Here is a 14,315-nt window from a genome sequence, read left to right as displayed (position 1 = left end):
TAGGGCATTTAAGTGAACAGAACTAGGACTTTTTTTTTAAGATTAAATACATCAAGAATTATGCTGATACTTCAAATTAAGGGCTAGAGGGTTTTACTCAACCTCATCAATGTTAAGTATGTAAATCCTTCTCCCACATCAGGCAAAGTCCTTAACCACTGTACTACACAGCTCCCTTTTGATATTTGACACTAGATATTGGACACTCACCGTTAGAAGTAGAATTAACGACATTTTCAAGATGAGAAAAATTAATTTCAGAGAGATTGAATCCTGTCAAGGATTACCTAGCCAATATAGTACGGAGACAGAATTGGAACTAAATTCTGATGTACCTGATTATTTCTCCCACTGCTAAAGTAAATTTTAGATTCTTTTATATGTATTTTCCATTTCTCAAATAAATACAATTTTCATATATATGAAAATACTGAAGTTTTATAAGTTTTAGTTATAATAATATACAATAATACTTAGTATGACCATGATGGACACAACTCTATAAAAAGCTGTTATTTTTATTTTTATAGCCCCCTGACTTCCTTTTTTTTTAATTCAAACAAAAAGTCACAAAAATTATAATCATCCTCATCAGTTCACTCAGTCCCATGTAATTAATTTTTTTATCTTGATCTTTTGTTAGCACTTTTATGAATTCATCAGTTTTCCATTAGAGTTCTGAAAATGCTTATTCATTCACTTCAGCAGTATAGTCAGTTACCAGAAACCTGTACTTGTCAGAGTCTTTTCCATGAATTCCTTGAAGATGAAACCCTTTTATAGGAACATTTTTACAAAAGCATCAGAGTACACCCAGAAGTGTCTGTAAATGACAAAAGACTTAAAAACGACCACGGTTAAAGATTTGATGAAAGTTCATGTAATGCAGTTGACAAGGAAATTTAGTTATTTCTGAGATATACATTTTAAAGTAATAACTAGAATTATGACTTACAGCATTATACCAGAACATATAAGATTTTTAGAAATTTCATGTAATGTCTAAAACATTTATATTAACATATTTCCATACAAATAACCCAAAGAAAGTTTAGTATTACTTGCTTGTTTGTTTGTTTGTTTATACTGCATGTTCTTATTAGTCATCAGTTTTATACACATCAGTGTATACATGTCAATCCCAATCACCCAATTCAGCACACCACCATCCCCACCCCACCACGGTTTTCCCCCCTTGGTGTCCATACATTTGTGCAATACATTTGTGTCTCAACTTCTGCCCTGCAAACCGGTTCATCTGTACCATTTTTCTAGGTTCCACATACATGCATTAATATACGATATTTCTTTTTCTCTTTCTGACTTACTTCACTCTGTATGACAGTCTCTAGGTCCATCAACATCTCAATGACCCAATTCCATTCCTTTTTATGGCTGAGTAATATTCCATTGTATATATGTACCACTTCTTTATCCATTCGTCTGTCGATGGTCATTTAGGTTGCTTCCATGACCTGGCTATTATAAATAGTGCTGCAATGAACACTGGGGTGCATGTGTCTTTTTGAATTATGGTTTTCTCTGGGTATATGCCCAGTAGTGGGATTGCTGGATCATATGGTAATTCTATTTTTAGTTTTTTAAGGAACCTCCATACTGTTCTCCATAGTGGCTGTATCAATTTACATTCCCACCAACAGTGCAAGAGGGTACCCTTTTCTCCACACCCTCTCCAGGATTTGTTGTTTGTAGATTTTCTGATGATGCCCATTCTGACTGGTGTGAGGTGATACCTCATTGTAGTTTTGATTTGCATTTCTCTAATAATTAGTGATGTTGAGCAGCTTTTCACGTGCTTCTTGGCCATCTGTATGTCTTCTTGGAGAAATGTCTATTTCCCCAATCCAAAAATGACCATTTTTGGATTGGGTTGTTTGTTTCTTTAATATTGAGCTGCATGGGCTGTTTATATATTTTGGAGATTAATCCTTTGTCCATTGCTTCATTTGCAAATATTTTCTCCCATTCTGAGGGTTGTCTTTTCGTCTTGTTTATGGTTTCCTTTGCTGTGCAAAAGCTTTGAAGTTTCATTAGGTCCCATTTGTTTATTTTTGTTTTTATTTCCATTACTCTAGGAGGTGGATCAAAAAAGATCTTGCTGTGATTTATGTCAAAGAGTGATCTTCCTATGTTTTCCTCTAAGAGTTTTATAGCGTGTGGTCTTACATTTAGGTGTTGAATCCATTTTGAGTTTATTTCTGTGTACAGTGTTACGGAGTGCTCTAATTTCATTCTTTTACATGTAGCTGTCCAGTTTTCCCAGCACCCCTTATTGAAGAGACTGTCTTTTCTCCATTGTATATCTTTGCCTCCTTTGTCATAGATTAATTGACCACAGGTGCGTGAGTTTATCTCTGGGCTTTCTATCTTGTTCCATTGATCTATGTTTCTGTGCCAGTACCATATTGTCTTGATTACTGTAGCTCTGTAGTACAGTCTGAAGTAAGGAAGTCTGATTCCTCCAGCTCCATTTTTTTCCCTCAAGACTGCTTTGGCTATTCAGGGTCTTTTGTGTCTCCATACAAATTTTAAGATGATTTGTTCTAGTTCTGTAAAAAATGCCATTGGTAATTTGATAGGGATTACATTGAACCTGTACATTGCTTTGGGTAGTATAGTCATTTTCACAATATTGATTCTTCCAGTCCAACAACATGGTATATCTCTCCATCTGTTGGTATCATCTTTAATTTCTTTCTTCAGTGTCTTATAGTTTTCTGCATACAGGTCTTTTGTCTCCCTAGGTAGATTTATTCCAAGGTTTTCTTTTTTTTGCAATGGTAAATGGGAGAGTTTCCATAATTTCTCTTTCAGATTTATCATCATTAGTGTATAGGAATGCAAGAGATTTCTGTGCATTGATTTTGTATCCTGCAACTTTACCAAATTCATTGATTAGCTCTAGTAGTTTTCTGGTGGCATCTTTAGGATTCTTTATGTGTAGTATCATGTCATCAGCAAACAATGACAGTTTTACTTCTTCTTTTCCAATTTTTATTCCTTTTATTTCTTTTTCTTCTCTGATTGCCATAGCTAGGACTTCCAAAACTATGTTGAATAATAGTGGTGAGAGTGAACATCCTTGTCTCATTCCTGATCTTAGAGGAAATGCTTTCAGTTTTGCACCATTGAGAATGATGTTTGCTGTGGATTTGTCATATATGGCCTTTATTATGTTGAAGTAGGTTCCCTCTATGCCCACTTTCTATGCCCACTTTTTTTTTTATTATAAATGGGTGTTGAATTTTGTCAAAAGCTTTTTCTGCATCTATTGAGATGATCATATGGTTTTTATTCTTCAATTTGTTAATATGGTGTATCACATTGATTGATTTGCGTATACTGAAGAATCCTTGCATCCCTGGGATAAATACCACTTGATCATGGTGTATGATTCTTTTAATGTGTTGTTGGATTCTGTTTACTAATATTTTGTTGAGGATTTTTGCATCTATATTCATCAGCGATATTGGTCTATAATTTTCTTTTTTTCTAGTGTCTTTGTCTGGTTTTGGCATCAGGGTAATGGTGGCCTCATAGAATGAGTTTGGGAGTGTTCCTTCCTCTGCAATTTTTTGGAAGAGTTTTAGAAGGATGGGTGTTAGCTCTTCTCTAAATGTTTGATGGAATTCACCTGCGAAACCATCTGGTCCTGGACTTTTGTTTGTTGGAAGATTTTTAATCACAATTTCAATTTCATTCCTTGTGATTGGTCTGTTCATATTTTCTGTTTCTTCCTGGTTCAGTCATGGAAGGTTATACCTTTCTAAGAATGTGTCCGTTTCTTCCAGGTTGTCCATTTTATTGGCATAGAGTTGCTTGTAGTAGTCTCTTAAGATGCTTTATATTTCTGCAATGTCTGTTGTAACTTCTCCTTTTTCATTTCTAATTTTATTGATTTGAGTCCTCCCCCTCTTTTTCTTGATGAGTCTGGCTAATGGTTTATCAATTTTGTTTATCTTTTCAAAGAACCAGCTTTTAGTTTTATTGACCTTTGCTATTGTTTTCTTTGTTTCTATTTCATTTTTTTCTGCTCTGATCTTTATGATTTCTTTCCTTCTGCTGACTTTGGGTTTTGTTTGTTCTTTCTCTAGTTCCTTTAGGTGTACGGTTAGATTGTTTATTTGAGATTTTTCTTGTTTCTTGAGGTAGGCTTGTATAGCTATAAACTTCCCTCTTAGGACTGCTTTTGCTGCATCCCATAGATTTTGGATCGTCGTGTTTTCATTGTCATTTGTCTGTAGGTATTTTTTCATTTCCTGTTTGATTTCTTCAGTGATCTCTTGGTTATTTAGTAATGTATTGTTTAGCCTCCATGTGTTTGTGTTTTTTACAGTTTTTTCCCTGTACTTCATTTCTAATCTCATAGCGTTGTGGTCAGAAAAGATGCTTGATATGATTTCAATTTTTTAAAATTTACTGAGGCCTGATTTGTGACCCAAGATGAGATCTATCCTGGAGAATGTTCTGTGTGCACTTGAGAAGAAAGTGTAATCTACTGTTTTTGGATGGAATGTCCTATAAATATCAATTAAATCTGTCTGGTCTATTCTGTCATTTAAACCTTCTGTTTCGTTACTTATTTTCTTTTTGGATGATCTGTCCATTGAGGTAAGTGAGGTGTTAAATCCCCCACTATTATTGTGTCAGTGTCAATTTCCTCTTTTATAGCTGTTAACAGTTGCCTTATGTATTGAGGTGCTCCTATGTTGGGTGCATATATATTTATAATTGTTATATCTTCTTCTTGGATTGATCCCTTGATCATTATGTAGTGTCCTTCCTTGTCTCTTGTAACATTCTTTATTTTAAAGTCTATTTTATCTGATATGAGTATTGCTACCCCAGCTTTCTTTTGATTTCTATTTGCATGGAATATCCTTTTCCATCCCCTCACTTTCAGTCTGTATGTGTCCCTAGGTCTGAAGTTGTTCTCTTGTAGACAGCATATATATGGGTCTTGTTTTTGTATCCATTCAGCAAGCCTGTGTCTTTTGGTTGGAGCATTTACTCCATTCACATTCAACGTAATTATCGATATATATATTCCTATGTTCATTTTCTTAATTGTTTTGGGTTTGTTTTTGTAGGTCCTTTTCTTCTCTGGTGTTTCCCACTTAGAGAAGTTTCTTTAGCATTTGTTGTAGAGCTGGTTTGGTGGTGCTGACTTCTCTTAGCTTTTGCTTGTCTGTAAAGCTTTTGATTTCTCCATTGAATCCGAATGAGATCCTTGCCAGGTAGAGTAATCTTGGTTGTAGGTTCTTCCCTTTCATCACTTTAAGTATATCATGCCACTCCCTTTTGGCTTGTAGAGTTTCTGCTGAGAAATCAGCTGTTAACCTTATGGGAGTTCCCTTGTATGTTATTTTTCGTTTTTCCCTTGCTGCCTTCAATAATTTTTCTTTGTCTTTATTTTTTGCCAATTTGATTACTATGTGTCTTGTCGTGTTTCTCCTTGGGTTTATCCTGTATGGGACTCTCTGCACTTCCTGGACTTGGGTGGCTATTTCCTTTCCCATGTTAGGGAAATTTTCAACTATAATCTCTTCAAATATTTTCTCTGGTCCTTTCTCTCTCTCTCTTCTCTTTCTGGGACCCCTGTAATGTGAGTGTTCTTGTATTTAATGTTGTCCCAGAGTTCTCTTAGGCTGTCTTCATTTCTTTTCATTCTTTTTTCTTTATTCTTTTCTGCAGCAGTGAATTCCACCATTCTGTCTTCCAGGTCCCTTATCCGTTCTTCTGCCTCAGTTATTCTGCTATTGATTCCTTCTAGTGTAGTTTTCATTTCAGTTATTGTATTCATCTCTGTTTGTTTGTTCTTTAATTCTTCTAGGTCTTTGTTATACATTTCTTGCATCTTCTCTATCTTTGCCTCCATTGTTTTTCCGAGGTCCTGGATCATCTTCACTATCATTATTCTGAATTCTTTTTCTTGAAGGTTGCCTACCTCCACTTCATTTCATTTTTTTTCTGGGGTTTTATCTTGTTCCTTCATCTGGTACATAGCCCTCTGCCTTTTCATCTTGTCTATCTTTCTGTGAATGTGGTTTTTGTTCCACAGGCTGCAGGATTGTAGTTCTTCTTGCTTTTCTGACTTCCTTTTGGTGAACCTCTCCTCCAGAGTTCTGCTGGGGCATGGGTGCACACACACACACACACACACACACAGACATGGGCTGCCCTGTTCCCAATGGTTTGCCCACTTCTATTAAACATTCTTTTTCTATTTTTACCCCTTAAGGGCCACATTAGGAAGCTCTGCCAGGTTGTGTGAAAGATATAATCTCATTAAGGTGTTAACAGACGAAATCTTTAACAGCTTAAAGTTTTTCTCCCTCCCACTGTCTCCATACCCCACGATAATATATTTATGTTGTAATAGTGGCCTTCACTGTCTTAAACACTAGGAATAATTGTGGATATTTCAGGCCAATGTGGGAAATACTTGGTATCTCAAAGGGGAGACACACCACTCTAGTGTATGGATTAGTCGGGACTCTTGTTTGCAGGTGACGGAACTCCAGTTCGAAGTAGCTTGGACAAAAAGGAGTCTTATTGGAAGGATACAGTGTGAGATGGGCCTCAGAGTGCTGTGGACCCGAAATTTCTATCCATCAGTACAATCTCCATCTCCTTTGTCTACATTTCTCTCCATGTTTGGTTTTAGTCTCTCAAACCAGTTTCTTTCATGTGGAAGAAAAATTGGCACCAATAAAACTGCATTTATGCCCCACCCCCCAAAAAGGGACTGGGGACCTTCCCTGTTGTCCCACTTGAAAAGCATGCCAGGGATTAGCCTGGCTGGTATCATGTGCCCACCCCTAGAACAATTCACTCTGGCCACTGGGGAAGGATTCTGTCCTTGGCATCCTCTAGTTCAACTTCATATTTGAAATTGGCCTGTGAAGCAGGAGGGTACTGAGCAGCACAGCAATAAATATCCATTGCATCTATTCTGCATCAGGGCTATATAAGCCTAACTTAGGTACAACCAAGGTCATCTATGCTTAAGGAGGGGGGTCCAATGTCCTCTCTCCTATAGCTCCCAGTGGCATTCCCTCTTCCCCAAAAGCCCTTTCCCATCTGCCCTTTCTCTGCCTAGGCACCAGGTACGTGGGATGAATCCCTCCTTTCTTTGTGCTCCCATAGACTTCGTTCTTACCGCTCTCAACCACTGCACATACCTCTTTGTAGTTCATTTGATAAATTCATTTACTCAACCAGCACCCAATTAGGTCCTTCTGTTGCCAGACACTGTGTTAGGATTTGTCACTGTTGTTGTTGTTATCACAGGGGTGACTCATTATGATCATCTCTTCTGGAAATAACTGAATATAGAGTTTCTCAAACTGGAATTCATACTCTCTTCTTTGTCACCTCTTTTGCCAAAACATGAGGTACAAAACATTGGATCTCATGTCATTTTCTTGCGTCTCAGTTATCCACAGCAATAAAAATGTGTACAGAAAAGAATATCTTTGCAACACTCCCTTAAGGCTCCACTGCCCATCTGGTGGCAGCTGCCCATATTTCCAGCATGCATTCATGCATTCATTCACCAAGTATTGACTGAATGCCTTCTATACGGCAAGTACTGTAGCATGTTCTGGGGGTCCAGGTGTAAACAAGAGACATACAGGCTCTAAGAGGGAATTAAACAGACAATTGTTAACAAACAATTCCACAAATAATTAATTGATTCCTTTTAGGAATGACAGAAGAAATCATTCTTTTTTCAGTATTAGCTTCACATGCCATACCCATGCCTTTTTGTTGGAAAAATGTCATGGGAAGATTTCAAGATTAAATTTAGTCTTCGCCCTGAATAAAAATCAGAATATTTGTCCACTTAAAAAAAAGGGAACACAGACTATAAGGAATCCTTAAATAGACCTTTTCTCCCACAGCCCTCCAGCCCTCTCTGTGTGCTTTTGTGGGAATCACTGGGGCAGGTAGGAAGACCCAGTTACTTGCACACGCAGACAATTTCCTCATCCAGAGTCAGAGAGGAAAGTATCTGCCAGTCACTGTTGCAGGTTATCTTGAAAAGGACTCTGACCAGAAAGCAGAAAGGTTATCGAGTGCTGGTAAATGTCATTAGTTTTCAGATAGAATTCTCAGAAATCACAGGATTAATTTGCATGTCAGGGAGGAAACCTCAGTCACCTGACTCAGCAGCTGGAGCATGAAGAACATTTAATTCTACCATTTATCCAAACTAGTATGCTAAAAAAAGAAAAAAAAAATTTTTTAACCACTTTAAGTAGCACTCTTCTAAGGTCTCAGTATATCTCCTGTGTAGCTGCCCAGGTTGGTGTGGTTTGTGTACCCTGTAACCCCCATCCTTGCAGAGTTCCTGTGAGCCTGTGAGTCCTTGCAGAGTCCACAAATGACTTAAAAATGCTGCTTTGTCATTCTCCTCCTGGCGTGGAGTGGAGTTGGCTCTTCTAGTCGTCTAACCTGAGGGTTGTGTAAAAACACACTCTGAGAGCTTTGCAGAAGCTTGGCAATCCCTTGTTCAACTCTTCTTTTTCACATACATCACCAGCTTATGATAAAAGCTCAGTATATAAGTGCATTCTCTGTTGGAGGAAAGAGTTTAGCTGATTTCTCTTTCTTCAATGAACAGAATCTTTCATTTTATTTTTTTAATGCGCTTAGCTCTTTATTTTTTTGTTTTGCTTTTCTTTTTCTTTGTGTTTTATTGAGATATAATTGACATACAGCACTGTTTCAGTTTAGGGTATAGAGTATAGTGATGTGACTGACACACATCATGAAATGATTACCACAATGAGTTTAGTGATCATCCATCATCTCATATAGATACACAATAAAAGAAAACGAAAAAGTATGTTTTTCTTTGTGATGAGGATTCTTAGGAGTTATTCTCTTACCAAGTTTCATATATAACATACAGCAATGTTAATTCATGTCAGCAATGTTAATCATGTTGTACATTCCTTACCTAATAGTTATTTATCTTATAACTAGAAGTTCGTACCTTTTACTGCCTTCATCCAATTCCCCCCGCCCCACCTCCTGCCTCTGGTAACCATAAATCTGATCTCTTTTTTATGAGTTTGTTTGATTGGTTGGCTGGTATTAAACTATAATTGACCTACAACACTATGTTAGTCCTGGTGCACAACATAGTGATTCGATATTTCTATACATTACAAAATGATCACCGCAAATCTAGTTACCATCTGTCACCATAAAAAGATACTACATTATTATTGACTATATTCCCCATATTGTACATTTCATCCCCATGGCTCATTTATTTTGTAACTGGAAGTTTGCTTTTGTTTCCCTTGCCTGAGGAACCAGATACAAAACAATATTGCTAAGACTGATGTTAAAGAATGTACTGTCTATGTTTTCTTCTAGGAGTTTTATGCTCTCAGGTCTCACATTTAAGTCTTTAATTCATTTTAAGTTTATTTTTGTATGTAGTATGAGAAAGTAGTACAGTTTATGTCACATGTAGCTGTCCAGTTTTCCCAGCACCATTTATTGAGGAGACTGTCTTTCCCCATTGTATGTTCTTGCCTCCTTTGTCATAAGTTAATTGACCATATAAACATGGGTTTATTTCTGGGCTCTCTATCCTGTTCCATTGATCTATGTGTCATTTTTTATGCCAGTACCATGCCATTTTGATGACTGTAGCTTTGTAGTATAGTTTGAAATCAGAGAGTGTGATACTTCCAGTTCTTCTGTTCTTTCTCAACATTATTTTGGCTATTCTGCATCATTTGTGCTTCTAATTAAATTTTAGAATTATTTGTTCTAGTTCTGTAAAATTTACCATTGGTGTTTTAATAGGGATTATATTGAATCTATAGATTGCACTGGGCAGTATGGTCACTTTAACAATATTATTTCTTCCAATCCATGAGAATGGTGTATCTTTCCATTTGTTTGTGTTGTCTTCAGTTTCTTTTATCAGTGTCTTACAGTTTCCCAAATACAGGTCTTTAATCTCCTTGGTTAGATTTATTCCTAGGTATTTTATCCTTTTTGATGCAAATGTAAATGGGATTGTTTCCTTAATTTCTCTTTCTGATAGTTCATTGTTAGTGTATAGAAATGCAACAGGTTTCTATGTATTAATTTTGTATCCTGCAGCTTTACCACATTCACTGATGGGTTCTAGTAGTTTTTTGTTGGCGTCTTTAGCATTTTCTATGCGTAGTATCATGTCATCTGCAAATAGTGACCTTTTACTTCTTCCTGCCCTATTTCGATGCCTTTTACTTCTTTCTCTTGTCTGATTGCTATAGCTAGGTCTTCCAATACTATGTTGAATAAAAGTGGTAATAGTTGGCATCCTTGTCTAGTTCTTGATGTTAGAGGAAATGCTTTCAGCTTTTCACTGTTGAGTATAATGTTGCTTGCAGGTTTGTCTTACATGGGTTTTATTATGTTTAGTTGTATTCCCTCTATGCCCACTTCGTTGAGAGGTGTTTTTTTTTTTGCATAAATGGATGTTGAGTTTTGTCAGAGCTTTTTCTGCATCTCTTGAGATGGCCATATGACATTTTATTCTTCAGTTTGTTAATATGGTGCATCACATTGATTTGCAGATATTGAATGATCCCTGCAGCCCTGGAATAAATCCCACTTTATCATGGTAAATGATCCTTTTAATGTATTGTTAAATTTGGTTTGCTAATATTTTGTTGAGGATTTTTCCATATATATTTGTCATTGATATTGGCCTGTAATTTTTCTTTTTTTTTAACATCTTTATTGGAGTATAATTGCTTTACAATGGTGTGTTAGTTTCTGCTTTATAACAAAGTGAATCAGTTATACATATACATATGTTCCCATATCTCTTCCCTCTTGCGTCTCCCTCCCTCCCACCCTCCCTATCCCACCCCTCTAGGTGGTCACAAACCACCTACCTGATCTCCCTGTGCTATGCAGCTGCTTCCCACTAGCTATCTATTTTACGTTTGGTATTGTATATATGTCCATGCCACTCTCTCACTTTGTCACAGCTTACCCTTCCCTCTCCCCATATCTAATTTTTCTTTTTTTGTCTTTGGTTTTGGAATCAGGGTGATGCTGAACTCATAGAATGAGTATGAAAGCATTCCTCTTCAATTTTGAGGAATAGTTTGAGAAGCGTAGGAAGTAACTCTTCTTCACGTATTTGGTAGAATTTACCTGTGAAGCCATCTGGTCCTGGAATTTTGCTTATTGGGAGTTTTTTTGGCTACTGATTCAATTTCATTTGTGGTATTAGTGATCTGTTCATATTTTATATTTCTTTCTGATTCAGTCTTGGGAGATGATATGTTTCTACCAGTTTATCCGTTCTTCTGTCTTTCCATTTTATTGGCATATAACTCTTCATAGTAATCTCTTCTGATCCTTTGTATTTCTGTGGTGTCAGTTGTAGCTTCCTTCATTTCTGACTTTTTTGAGTTTTCTCTCATTTTCTTGATGAGTCTGGCTAAAGCTTTATCAATTTTGTTTATCTTTTCAAAGAACCAGATCTTAATTTCATTGTTCTTTCTTTTTCGTTTTTTAGTCTCTATTTCATTTATTTCCACTCTAATCTTTACTGTTTCTTTTCTTCTACTAACTTACAGTTTTGTTTGTTCTTCTTTTTCTAGTTAAACTATAAGTTTATGTTGTTCTTTTGAGATTTTTCTTGTTTCCTGAGGTAAGCTTGTATCTCTATAAACTTCCTTCTTAGAGCTGCTTTTGCTGTGTTGCATAGATTTTGAATCATTGTGTTTCACAGGCTGGTGGGTGGGGCCAGGCCCCAGCTCTAATAGGCTAGAAAGAGGACTTCAAGATGGCAATTGGCAGCATCAGAGTCCTCGTGGTAGAATGAGCTTCTGAAAATGACTTCCACTCCCCAGAGGGAGTCCAAGTTGCCTCTTGCCTCTCTGGGAGGCTCTCCAAGATTAGTAAGTGGGTCTGACCCAGGCTCCTTTCAAATGACAGCCTTTGTTCTGGGTCTCAGAGTGTGTGAGATTTTGCATATGAATTTTAAGAATGAAGTCTCTGTTTCCTTCAGCTGTCCCATACACAAGCCCCACTGGCCTTCAAAACAAGGTAGTCTAGGGGCTTGTCTTCCTCATGCAGAACTCCTGGGCCGGGGAGCCTGATGTAGGGCTCAGAACTTACTCCTTGGGGAGAACCTTTGCAGTTGTGAATTATCCTCCCATCTGTGGGTTGCTTACCTGGGGGTATGGGTCTTGACTATTACCACATCTCTGTACCTCCTACCCATCTCCTTGTGGTTCCTTCATTATAGCTTTAGTTTTGAAAGCTCTCTTCTGCTAGTCTTCAGGTCATTCTCATCGATAGTTGCTCTGTAAATAGTTATAATTTGATACGCCCATGGGAGGAGTTGAGCTCATGGTTTTCTTACTCTGCCATTTGGCTAGCAGAATCTTTCTTGAATATTTCCTAATGGCTGTAGAGGGGTTTCAGAATGGTCTAAGACATACTCCCTGTCCTGTAAGAGCTTAGAACTGTGGGTCCCTATTTTTCTTTAACATAAATACCCTCAGTGACTATCAAAAAATGTTGATAATCCTAACCCCCAAATCCCTCCTCCCTGAAGGTGGTTGTCTTTTCAGTGTCCGTTAGTTAAGAAAACAAATTAAAACAAGCGACCATGAATTTGGTGACCTTTTTAAATGGATTTGTATTTATTGATCTCAGGAATTCCTACAGAAATTTGAAAACCATGTATGTGTTAGAGTTATTTTTACTCTGTCTACAGACAGCATTTTGGTGCACATGGGGATGTATACACAAGTTGCAGTGCTTCATCTACCAATTGGCTTATAGAAACAGCTTGGTATTTGACAAATAAAAGTGTAAAACATTTCAAGTTCCAAGTGAGTGGTATGGCTATTACAAATTGTCTAGGCTCAAAGGAAGGAGAATTTGTATGATCTATGGTAGACATATGGGTCCTTAAGAGGTAAACCCTTGAGCTTGGCAATGAAGGTTTAAGGGAATTGTCAATGAGAAAAACTTGCAAAGACATCATGAAAAAGGCTCAGAGGGTTTGCTCTATAAGAAGACAGCATTAAATGCTTACATCCAGCAAAGAACAAGCACAAGCTTTAGAATCAGACAAATGTGGGTGTTCATGAGCTGTGTGACCTTGGGCAAGTTACTTAGCATCACCAACACTCAGGTTTCTCTCTTATAAAATGGGACTAACCTGTCCTGAACACTTCACAGAAGAGTTGGGAAGATCAAATAAGATCACATAAATAAGGGGCAGCATTTTGTGAAGTGTGATTTTACCAAGTAAATACACATCATTATTTTTTAAAGGCCTAGAGATGTCCAGTGGACTGAGTAGACCACTGTGTTGATTAGGATTCTTTGTTTTCAAGGAACAGAAATGATTCTGGCTCACTTAAACAAAACGGAATTATCAAAAAATGTGCCGGGAGGTGAGGTGGAAGGGGTGAAGTACACAATATGACTCACAGATTCTAAGGAAATCTGAAGAACCAGGCTCAGAAACAAGTACCAGGAAATTTCAGCTCAGCAGGAGAATATCGGTAGCAGCAATTACTTAATGTTCTCCTTTGTTTTTCCTTCCCTGAGTTATTCTACTCAAGGCAAAGTCCCACAGTGAGCAAATTTAGTGGGCAGGGCATCGTGATTTATAGTCTCATTAAGATTATGAACCAGGGAGAAAAAGTAGTTTTCCAAAAGGAAGTTAAAGGATTGTTAAAGGAGAACACGATAGAGAGTGAGTCACCAGAAAACATCTATCCACTACAGACAATTTCAAAAGATCATCCATACATTTATGTAATCATATTTATTGATCAACTTTGAATAATAGTGAAAAATAAGCCTAGGAAAGTAAGAGTTGAGGCTAATTCAAAGGAAATGGCCTAGTCTAGATACAGGAATATATCACAACCTCTTTGTTTCACCATGGCCTTCCCGGTTGCCCCAGGAGGATACAGCCTACTGTATCTAGGGCATAGGTCAGTGAGGAGTACATTAATCCCGGAGAGTCATTACACACTAACACTTGGCTCACTTTTCTTTGCTTTCACTGATACCACCATTGACACATCCAGCTAAACTGGGAACTTTGAGTTGTTTTATGGCTGCAATAATTGATTTGTGTCAATAACCTCTTCCTTCTCTCTAATTCTCACTTCCATGGCTCATACATAGATCGTTGGATGGATGGATGGATGGATGGATGGATGGATGGATGGATGGATGGATGGATGGAGACTAGTCTGGCCCATGTTGGGATCTAGGATTTTGACTACTTT

At 37.3% G+C, this 14,315-nt stretch overlaps 1 protein-coding gene across 1 annotated transcript in view; it reads left to right on the top strand.

Annotated features, from left to right (window-relative positions):
- ATP10B (ATPase phospholipid transporting 10B (putative)) overlaps positions 1 to 14,315 on the top strand; it is a 581,864-nt gene that overhangs the window by 484,902 nt on the left and 82,647 nt on the right.

This window comes from Globicephala melas, chromosome 3 (assembly GCF_963455315.2).
Source record: "Globicephala melas chromosome 3, mGloMel1.2, whole genome shotgun sequence".
Classification (NCBI taxonomy): Eukaryota; Metazoa; Chordata; class Mammalia; order Artiodactyla; family Delphinidae; genus Globicephala; species Globicephala melas.
This window is presented reverse-complemented; position numbering and strand designations above follow the sequence as displayed.